Source organism: Microplitis mediator, chromosome 1 (genome assembly GCF_029852145.1).
Source record: "Microplitis mediator isolate UGA2020A chromosome 1, iyMicMedi2.1, whole genome shotgun sequence".
NCBI lineage: Eukaryota > Metazoa > Arthropoda > Insecta > Hymenoptera > Braconidae > Microplitis > Microplitis mediator.
In genome coordinates, this window is record NC_079969.1 from 15,116,753 (window position 1) to 15,129,592 (window position 12,840).

Sequence of the window (12,840 nt, forward strand, 5' to 3'; positions counted from 1 at the left end):
TGAAATTTTCAGTCCTGCAGATGGTTTTGGGGCAGCTAAATGTTTCATGTGTATAAAAGTAAAATTTGTACACATTGAGACAAACATAATTTTCAATATAATCGACGTCCACTGTTTATTAACAACAGTAGGGAGGTCTACTTATACTACGAGCAACGAAGTCAAGCACGAGGACAAGCTGGGATGCAATTCAGATGACCTACCAAATTTTGGGTTCATCATCATAGGATTCGTTATTATCGGATATCGTCGTAGTAGTGTATGCAACTACACACAGATTAAAACATTATCAGCCAACATCGGCAGTCGAAAAGTTCCGGAAAACCACAACAAAACCAGTACAAGATATCCAAGGACCAACAGCAGTTCAAATTTCAAATCCAAATGCAATCAACTAAAACCAGATTGGACTAGTCTCAAAAGATCTATCAGTAGGCAGAAGCCAATTTCATATAAAAACATTTTAGAAATTTAAGAAAATTGTCTTGAAGACAATAAACTAATCTTTCAGGAATTTAATACCTGCTATTATCAGGAAAAGTGATATTCGTTAATATATTATTAATGTATTACTCAGTATAGTAGTATTAGATAGCCGAAAAGAGGTTTACAAACCTAAATTTATGTTTAATTACTTTGATTATTATAAATACATATAAACATTAAAGATGCTAACTGACTTAAGTCGGGAGGTTGTTACCTCGTTATCATTTTAAACTTCTTCAGTCAGTTACTTCATAAGCAAACTATGAATAACCGTAAGGCAAATATATAGTCTATAAATTTATATTCACAATCAATTCAATTGATCACTTTAATAATACCAAACGACCAAGTCGGGAGGTAATTAAAGTACAAGATACTAACGTTTAGTTTCATATTACTAGGTTTAAGTAATATTATAAAACGTTGTGTCTCAGGTTTAGGTTAAAATACAAAAGCCAAGAACCGTTTTCTTTACAGTATTCAAAATTGAATTTAACTTTTAGTTTATATAGAGTCAGTCATATAATTAATTTAAATTTATATCGAGCCACTCTTTCATGGTCAGAAGTCGCACCGATTTTATTTAAGCGCCGCGACTTACTTAAGTCGGGAGGTGTTACGTTCTGGCTTTAATTAAATTTAAATAAAAATTTTTAGAAATTTTTTTTTTGAAGTCTCGAATTATTTATTCGCCACAGTGGGCGAATAAACGGTTCGACACTTCTTATAATCATAATTAATTAATAAATTAATAAATCGTTACTTTGTTGGTGATATTATTTATATTCACCGCCAACAATGTAACGGAAATCTTTTGCGATAAGAGAGTCGCCGTGGCTCGTGGATAGTCTAAACAGATGACGATGAATGAGATCCGGGCCACGACGATTCTCTCATAGAAAACCTGAGATGCAACGTTAACATTTTGATAATGTATAATACCAAGGAGCGACAGAATCAAAGCAGTCGATAAAAGTCAGTCGTTTACAAGTAGTCGATCACAAGATCGAGTAGAGCCAAGAACTCTACACAAACTTGCTGGCTTGATCCTGTCACTCGGACTTGAACCAAAATATATATCCGTATTTTATTTAAATACGCACTTCTTATTAAACTTTGGGCGCCGCTACGGGCAGCCCAAAAATCACATACCTCGTATTGGGCGCCGCTACTGGCAGCCCAATACTCTCACCTGTTCCGGGCGCCGATCCCAGCAGCCTGAACGTTTCCTTTCCGAATCCGAAATTCATGCTTCGAGGCCGATGACGCAGGAGGCCAGGATGTGCGATACAGCTCGGTCGCGGGATTCGAAGTGTTATCGCGGACCACACCGAAGGTCGTCCGAGAATTAAGTCGGAGGAAGTTTTTGTTGAGCTTTCAAGCTCATGTGTTGTTGACCTTTCGAGCTCGTGTGTTGTTGAGCTTCCAAGCTCGTGTGTTGTTGAGCCTTCGAGTTCTGGTGGTTGATCGACCAATTGGGATTACTTTCCTCTACGAAGGAACCGAGTCTTCAAAGCTCGTCTCGTTCGCACCCAGAGGACGTATCAAGGGATTATTTGGGCCGACTTATGGGGCCCATAATCCCCACCATGGTAAGTCAATAAATTTTTTTGCATAAAATAAAAGAAGGTCAACAGCTGACGCACCTGGGGTCTATCGACACCCTAACGACGTCAACCTGGTTAAATTAAAAATATTCTGTCGGATTAATAGATAAGCCAGAATATAACACTAACAATTTTTATATACTTCCTATAAATATTTATACTTGAGCAATTCATATTTTTCATAATTTACCGATTGTAGTTATTATTTCAAAAGTTGATGAAATTTTACGGTATTGAGTTTTTAAATTATACTATAGTAATATCGTAATTTTTCTTGTAATGTATAAGAGTGTGAATTATATTATAACGCATAGTTTGTTGGAAAAAATTTACGATGTAGAACTGCATAAATTCTGATATTTTTATTCAAGTCCGGCACTGCAATACTCAATACTTAAAATTACGATATTTTTATGGTAATATTGTAACGGAGTGGCCTGGTGATCGACTGCCAGGTCAGCAAAAAAATTAAATTTCGCGCCCTTTTTGCTGCGCACCCGCCCTTGCGTCGAACTTGGTTCAACGAGCGCAACGGTAGGGGGTAGACTGGACACCTCGTCACTAGACAACCCAACCAACAATTTAATTATCGTACACTTGTCGAACCGAGCAGTCGCTCAAGTCTTTTCAGCACACTAAAAACATTTCTACAGTCTACTATTCAGGCAGACGCCATCAATTTTGAGTGTTATATTTTCCGTTGAGTTCCACTTCAAGTGTTTATTTATCATTGGAAGGAAAAGATCCTATTATCCTCGCAATCAAGATGTCCAACACCCCGCAACACCTGGGACAGGTCGACGTAAGTTCTTCTGGATAAAGGTTTTTGAAACTTACAATTTTACATTTTTGAAACTTACAATTTTACATTTGTCAAACACGTGGAGGAGATCCCTTCATCTATCTTATCGTCTTCTTAGTCTAAATTCCTTTTGTTAAATTCGTCAAAATTATTTTCTATTTTCTGCGCATGCGAAAAATTTATTACCGGTTAATTTTAGTTGTCAGGATTTCCCCTCGACAACGTTGAATTTCTTTATTAATCTAAATTGAATAAAAGACTCGGGAATATTATTATAATTAAACTGTTAAAAAAAATTTTATTAAACAAAGCAGGGACGGGTATCCCGGTAAAACGGAAGCGGCGCATGCGCAGTAAAACTACACTACAAAACTCTTATTTATTAATTGTTAATTATAATTAAATTTAGCATTAAGTGTATATATTAAACAATTAATTAATTATCTATAATAAAAGAGTCACAATTAAATTTAGAATCATTGTTACATTATTTTAACGACCTTTCCCCCTATTCCAAATCGAGCTGCGTACTCAGCTACGTCCGACATTTCAGAACCTGAAAATTTCGAACACTCAATTTTCTATCGGAGGATTGTCCGAACTTCCTGGTACGGGGAAGCAAGGGCATACCCTTACAATATTTAGTATAATTTTCTTTCCGTGTATGCAATTTTTAAAATCATTTTTATAGTTTTATTCATTACAGACGTAATTAATTAATCGTATGATAGTACTGTTTCTTTTATTCTGACGCTGAACTTATGTACAAGTAGCTGCGGTCTTGAGTTACAGCACTCCTATTGAAGAATAACTGAACTACCTGGTGGTTAATACTACTATTACTGATGCATTATCCACTGCATTGTTCTATACTTGTTGATTGCTCGTTAGATTTACAACTTTTATTTTAATTATAGATCATTTTTTTTGCAATCAAAATATGTGATAGTCGTTTAAATTTATCGATCCATTACAGAGCTACAAAATTTTAAATTTCAAATTTCAAAAAAAAATTTTTCCATACTATTTATATGGGATACCTCATCTAAGCGAGCGTGCGTGTTGTATTGAATTGGAGAGCCCAATTTGGTACACAATTGTTTTTATGTTACACAGACCGATTTATTTATTTTATTGATCTTATACCATTTGAATTATTTTTTAGTAATTGAAGAAAAAAAAATCTGGGCATCGGTTGGCCCTGCAGGCCAGCCCCTAAACTTCCCACTGTTTTCGAGCTCTAAGAGTTCGAAAACATTAGTATAAATACATTTTCGAGCTCTTCGAGCTCGACAATACCTTTGTTTCCCGTTTTTATGAGCTTTTCAAGCTCAAAAGGGTTACGGTTTATGTTAAAATTTAAAAATTTAGAATCCATAATAATCAATGAATTAGCGTTTTTTATATATTCATTTACAATTATGTTTAATAATTAGCTCAAAAATGAGTATTTACGTGATACGTTGTATCTACATCGTGTAACTATATCGTAATACCAGCGAACATGACGATTTTTGAGCAACCACTTTTAATGACTCATATACAGAAGAACATATCAGTTTAAAGTGATTATGTTCAGTAATTATGATGTTATTCAATGGAAAAAGCAGATATAGATTTTACAATTATTGTTCCGTTGACGATACACGGAAAAAAGAGCAGTTGAAAAATTACAGTTTATAACGGTGGGCCCTGGCTACTGCGTGTCCAGATAGCCAAGAACCACAGTCAAATAAATTTCCCGAAATTACTGATTTTACTTAAATTTACTACTATTAATTAGACTTATTTTATTCTAAAATTCTGGTTCCAAAAGACGGAAAATGCTCTCAGGAAGCAGGTACTCGTCCTGACCGGACACGCGGCTGAAAGAAAATTCTTATTCTACGTGACACTGGTGATAATTAAATTTAATCAAGAAATAACAATCAAACTTATACTTTATTTAACCACGATCCCAATTTATATACAGTTTCCCCTTTGACTTAAAGCTAATGTAATATTATATATATTTACAAATAATTTAAAGGAATTCGTCGACTCGAAACGCGCGGGAATTTATTGGTAACGAGTGAGAATAAATGAGGAATAATTAATCACGTTGAAGGGAGAGAGAGAAAATAAAAATCTATATTTTGATATACTTGTAATTTGTTGAGAATTTATCAAAATCTTGGTCTGCTTACTGAAGATGCTGGTTGATGATTCTTCTCTGCTTGGTCCTGGTGATGTTGGTGTCCAACAGGTTTCCTCTGGCTCCTGGGATCCGCGTTGGCAGGTTGTTGCACACAAAGAAAACCACATCACTCACTTTATACACTTGGTTTTATTTAATTGGTCAGATAGACGAACTTTAGGTATAATATTAATTTGCTGTATCAAAGCAAAACCACGTATCTCAATTTACAAGTTAAATTTTAATTCAAATAAATTATGAAAGACTCAAGCGGAAGGTTTCGTATCACTTCTAATAAGTTGAAAAAATTTAGTTTAATATATCAAAGACAAGTTCTAATAGTTTTCAGTTTTCAAAAAAAAAAAATAAATTAATTTTGAGTAATCTTGTTCAGTAATTATAATGTTATTCAATAAAAAAAGCAGATATAGGTTTTACATTTATTATTCCGTTGACGATATCTCTCGAATTGATTATCTCATTGAGACGTTCTTGGCAACAATTGGATGCTTTTATTGAGTTCTAGAGCTGATTAGATTTTTGAATTGATCGATTCGATAGTATCCGAAATATTCACGAAAAACGAATAAAAACTATTTTTTTTCATTCTTTCGTCGACGATGTCTCTTGAACGGATTATCCGATTAAGACGGTTGGGGTGGCAATCGGCGCGTTTTATTGAAGTCTAGAACTAGAGTCGTTTCGACGATATCTGCAAAAAACCGTTTTTTACTATTTCTGTCGTCGACGATATCTTTTGAACGGCTTATCTGATTGAGACGTTCTTGGTGGCAATCGAAAGCTTTCATCGAGTTCTAGAGCTGATTAGATTTGGGAATTTATCGATCAAACAGTTTTCAAAATATCCAAAAAAAACGGAAAAAAATTTTTTTTTTTTTCGTATTTCTTAAATGTCTCAGAGTCTATTTGACTAAATGGTCTAAATTTTTGTTGAAAACACACACACACATACACACACACACACACACACACACACACACACACACACACACACACACACACACACACACACACACACACACACACACACACACACACAGATATCGCTCTAAAAATTTCAGAATAGCATCTTAGCACCTTCAAACGTCGGCATATGATGAAAACTCGATTTTTGAAAATCGGGGTGAAACCAACAACTTCCCAAATATTGTGAAAATCGTCGATTTTCTTAGCGGTAAGTTAAAAAAACGTTTTCTGAAGTAAGGCTGTTTGATTATAATTTTCTTATATCTTAGATATTAATTAATTAGATAAAAAAAATTTAAGGCCACAAAATCATATTTTCTTTTAATAAAAAAGAAGTGTTAAATTATAATGCAATCTTATAAAAAGAAAACTTGAATATAAATTTTCAATTAGCAACTTGATGGAAATTTTTTGTGTACTCGACTACAGATTATACTTTAGCAACAAAATAAATAAATTTTTTGTTGAAAAAATCAATTAAAGAAGTTGATGGTGTAAATCAAATAATATTAATTAAATTTTTTTTTGTATATTTTACAAGGAGAATATTCAATGAAAACCAATAAAACTAGTGTGAATGAAAAAACTAAAAAAATTGATGAAAAAATTGAAAAACCCAAATCCGCAACTGCATTAAGTGATCCAGACAATCTCAGTGACAGCGGTACATATTTATAGCTGTTTTTACGTCAACTTATTTCATACCACATACATATCTAATTCAATTTATTTTAAAAGATTCATCTCCATCAACTTCGATTGCTAAGAAAAGAAAGAAAATTGAGGATGACAAATCATTCGGAAGTAGTCACGAAAAGAATAAAAATGATGACTCAGATAATATTTCTGAATTTTCAAGTGATTCGGAGAAAAATAAATCTTCTGCAGAAGGTAAAAGTGAAAGTAAAAATAAAATGTTTTAATATTTCAAATTTATTTAGAAAATTAGATTCTCTGCCTGTTTGAAATCGGTCTATCAACAAAGATTTTTGTTAGGTAAAAGACTGTTGCGTAAATATCAAATGTTCGCGCCAGAACACTTGACAACTCTACGCTCTACTATACCAGAGGTGCTGCTATCGACGCGCCCTCTGATGCTCGGAATTTCGACTCGATAGCCAGCTACGCGGCAACTGGCATTATTCTACATCACTTGTGATAGACCACCACGTGCTACAAGTTTATTATAATTTTCAATTACATCGTGCAAATTATCGTGCTTCATTGACTACATTAATTTGATTACTACTCGGAAATTCATCAGGTATTATTATTCATCTATATTTTTCCTTTATACTCTTAACTGAATTAATCAAATCTGTGATCATTTTTGTGTTGACCACGTGTCAACATAACCTGCCGGCTATATATATATATACATATACTCGCCATCACGTGACTTTGCAGCCACAAATAATTATTCTTAATTTACATTCACTTTCATTAGTCATCGATTAATTATTCACTTGTACATGATGTCAACTGGTGTGACTGATGTCATCATTCAGTCATCCAGTAATCTGTAATCTCAAAAATCAATATCAAATTTTAATTGTGACTGCAAAGTAATTATTATACGTTCAGACTCGGCTTGCTACACATCTATTTTTTTCTACTCGGCTCTTACTCGTACTCTATATGTCGCGTGTTGAAAGTATCTGTGACTTAAATTTATACTCGAAATATTTGTGATATTTGTAAATTATTAATTGTCAATAATTTATTCATTACTGCGCTCTATGTAATTTATAAATTCACGTGTATGGTGCCGTGTAAAATTACAAAAACTCATACTCATTTAAACTCGAAAAACTCAATCTTCAATTCAACTGCGCTCAATATATAATGTATATAATATTTCATGTGTACGGTGCCATGCAATTTATATTAACTCAATTAAATTCAAATGCAATCGAATAATGTTTAATAAGTGCTCTAATAAAACTCGTGATCGACTCTTGTACTCTACGCTATTATCTGTGATTTATTTTTATTAAATATGGACAATACACCAAATTAGTGAATTATTATTTCTTTCACCATCCCGATCCAGCAAATAAATATTTAATGTAGTTCTTAAGTTAATATTTTACAAAGACCTAATACCCGTTCAGGGACTAGTACCTAAATTACTCCATGTATTTGTAGATCCTCGTTGAAGAATATAGATATAAAGATAGATAGGGTGATCGGGTACTAGTCCCTAATCGGATATGAGGATTTTCAGCTCACAAGCCAAAAATTTATTTCAATTTGTGCTTATAAATTGCTTGATATTCCTGTAAAATATAGAGTGTTTTTTTTTCGTCCGGTAAGCTGAAGATAAATCGATAAAAGTTTTTGTAGTATAGAATTTCAAGAAAGGGAAGAATTAAGTTAAGGGTTGTTCATAATAACATCTTTAAAATTTGAAGGTTAAATACGGATAGGCTTCAACAAATGATAGAATGTATCAACGAAAATAGTCCATACCCGGATCAAAACAATAACTTCATTTCGACTTTTCTGACTTTTTTTCGACTTAATTAACTTGATTTTGCCTCCTATAATTATTTTGACCTTAATCTGACTTTTTTAACTTAGAAATTTAGGTTAAATAAGACAAATCCAAGACAACGAGACTTTAATTTGACTTGGTGGGCGTAAATAGGTACTAAGTAAAACAACCAATTCAAAAACAAGTCAAAGCTGAACGAATTTTCGTATCTTAAAACATGAAAATACATTTGGTTTTGACTTGCTTTTGACTTAGTTGTCTTACTTAGTACCCGTTTACGCCAATCAAGTTCAATTAAAGTTTCGTTATCTCGAATTTGACTTAGTTGACTTAAATTTCTAATTTACAAAAGTTATATTCAAGTCGAAAAAATTATAGCAGTCAAAATCAAGTTAATTAAGTCAAAAGCGAATCAAATAAGTCAGAAAAGTCAAAATCAAGTTATTTTTTTGACCCGGGTATGAAAAAATTATTATTATTATTACTTCCGGCGATCCCCCATCTATCGAGCGAGTAGAAGCTTTCTGGTCCGAGTTGTATAGCGATCAACCAAACGTGAATCGTGACACTGCAGCTCTCAACGACTTCGAGGCATTTTGTCGCCACCATCGAAACGACAATGCTGTTGAAGAGAGCCCTTAAGTCAGCGTGGAAGAGGTTCGTTTGGCTCTGAATAATGGTAAGAACTGGGCTGCTCCGGGTCCGGATGGCATTAAGTTATTTTGGTGGAAAAAACTTACTTCTACCCATAGCCATATGGCCCGGATTTTTACAGCGTTTATCAGAGGCAGCGAACCTATTCCGTGCTGGCTTGTAGGAGGGCGAACCGTGCTCATCCCTAAGAAAGGTGACTTGTCCGACCCAAAGAACTACAGGCCTATCACCTGTTTGAATGCGGTTTATAAGATTTTCACAAAAATCTTGAATAATCGCATTCTACAGGAAATAGATCCTGTATGGCAGCAGATATACGAACAACGTGGCAGTAAAAGAGGCCTGTCAGGTTGCAAAGAGAATCTGTTAGTAGATCGTTGTGTCATTCAAGACGCGGTCTACCATCAGTGCAACCTGTCAATGGCCTGGATTGACTACCGTAAGGCATTCGACTCAACATCTCATGAGCTCATTCTCTTTTTGCTCAAATGCCTTGGGGTCAATCGCGATACAGTGGGATGCATACAGCGTACGATGCAACTTTGGCGAACACGGTTCCACATTTCATGTGGCAACGACAAACGTGTGACCGAAGTTGTACAGTACAAGCGAGGTGTCTTCCAGGGAGATTCCCTGAGCCCGCTGCTGTTTTGCATCTCACTGCTGCCGATATCTGTTGCGCTACGCCGTACCCGTGGATACTCAGTAGGCCCACCAACTGATCGGAAATATTCGATCACCCACTTACTCTACATGGATGATCTGAAGGTATATGCTCCTGATGAGGAACACCTTCAGACAGCCTTGAATATCGTAGGGGAGTATACACGGGATGTCGGCATGGCTTTTGGGTTGGACAAGTGCGCGGTCGTTAATCTGGTGAGGGGTAAGTGCTCTGATTTGCGCGAAGATATCGAGTTAGTAGATGGGAGCGTCATTGACCATCTTGACGCCGGAGAGTCGTACAAATATCTAGGGATTGACGGAAGTCCTATGCAGGATGTCTCGAAAATCAAAACGACTCTCTGCAGCGAGTATGGACGGAGACTCCGGAAAATCTGGTCATCAGAACTTTCCGGAAAAAACAAAGTCTCTGCAACAAACATGCTTGCTGTCCCAGTACTACTCTACTCTTTCGGTGTCCTTAAATGGACCCGAAAAGAGCTTAGAGATCTCGATATCAAGACACGCAAAGTCATGAATATCAATCGGAGCATGCACCCTAAGTCCTCAGTCACCAGATTATACCTTTCCCGGCACATCGGAGGGAGAGGTCTACAGAGCTTGGAGTGTCTACACGATCGTTTGGTTTTGGGTTTAACATACGAAGTTGTCAATTTCACTGCAGATGAGGACGACTTCCTTATGCAGATTGTTCATAGTCATGAGAATCTGCAGAAGGGAGCGTTCTTATATAAGGCAGCAAAGTACGCGGCAAAATCCCTCGGTCTCGGAAGAGTAAACCCTCTTATTGAACTCCCTAAGGAGGAATTTAAGAGTGTCGTCAGGAATGCTGAGCAGCAAAAACTGCTCAGTACACACATGGACAAGTCCATGCACAGCGTGTTCTTTAAACACGTGCGTGATCATGGCTTGTCCACCCAGCTGACGTTTTCCTTCCTTAAGTCAGCTGGCCTGATGTCCGAGACCGAAGGATATATTTTTGCCTGCCAAGATGGTGTAATCAATACCCTCGAATACCGTGCGAAAGTACTCCAAATGCAGCTACCCGACACATCGTGTAGGGTGTGTAAGCAACATCCTGAGACGCTTATGCATCTCTTGTCAGCATGTCCTGTGCTGGCAAGAAGTGCATACATCCAGCGTCATAATGCTGCTCTGCGAGTACTCTACTACCACCTTAGACATACGCACGGTATCGACAAAACACCAGTGCTGCCTTATCTGCCAGGAGATATTCCGCAAGTTGTTGAGAATGACCGTTGCCGCATTTATTGGAACGTGCCATTCGCAACAACGCGGAAAATAGATCACAACAAACCTGATATTGTGCTCTTCGATAAAACCGCTCGTGACATTTATGTCATTGAGTTTTCAGCTCCTGCTGAGTATAACATCACGGTTAAAGAAGAGCACAAACACGAGATATATCAGGATCTCCTGTTCGAAATTGGCAAACTTTACCCAGGTTACCGTGTCAAACTTGTCGTCCTCATTGTTGGCGTCCTAGGAGGGATGAAACAGTCTTTTGTATCTGCATTGGCTAGAATACCAACTTGTTCAGCGCAAGTTGAGCTTCTGGCATCGAGGATGCAAAAGGCTGTAATTCTTGGATCCCTCCGTCTCCTAAGGCAACGAAACTTGGCCTGCTGCGCATGCTGATCATCTTGTTGATGATGCATCGCAGCAGTTACGATTTGGCGCTCAGGTGAGGCCCTCGGTAGAGTCGGACTACCGGGGATAACCCCCTGAGCATTTAACTAAAAAAGAAATAATAATAATAATAATAATAATAATAATAATAATAATAATAATAATAATAATAATAATAATAATAATAATAATAATAATAATAATAATAATAATAATAATAATAATAATAATAATAATAATAATAATAATAATAATAATAATAATAATAATAATAATAATAATAATAATATAATAATAATAATAATAATAATAATAATAATAATAATAATAATAATAATAATAATAATAATAATAATAATAATAATAATAATAATAATAATAATAATAATAATAATAATAATAATAATAATAATAATAATAATAATAATAATAATAATAATAATAATAATAATAATAATAATAATAATAATAATAATAATAATAATAATAATAATAATAATAATAATAATAATAATAATAATAATAATAATAATAATAATAATATAATAATAATAATAATAATAATAATAATAATAATAATAATAATAATAATAATAATAATAATAATAATAATAATAATAATAATAATAATAATAATAATAATAATAATAATAATAATAATAATAATAATAATAATAATAATAATAATAATAATAATATAATAATAATAATAATAATAATAATAATAATAATAATAATAATAATAATAATAATAATAATAATAATAATAATAATAATAATAATAATAATAATAATAATAATAATAATAATAATAATAATAATAATAATAATAATAATAATAATAATAATAATAATAATAATAATAATAATAATAATAATAATAATAATAATAATAATAATAATAATAATAATAATAATAATAATAATAATAATAATAATGCCCACGGTGCATGTTGTGCGCCAGCGGAGATTTTGATTACTCCGTGGCGCACCGTGGGCTAGATAGGTCAGCCCTCCATCTACTGACCTACTAAGCGCACAACAACCTTCGCATTGGGTTAACTCCCCAATGTGAAGTAAACTGAGTTCAAGACAATCCTGAACACAGAAGTGCTCCCCACAACCGGCCCTTCTCGGATGAGGGCTACCCACTAGCTGGGCGGAGCACCGAGATTCCGAACGATGACGACCTTGGCGAACAACGGACCGCATTTAGGTGGACGGAGGAATTACGAGCCGATCTCCTGATGTGCTATAATAACAGTGAACCGGAGCGGAGAGGCTATATGGCTAGGAT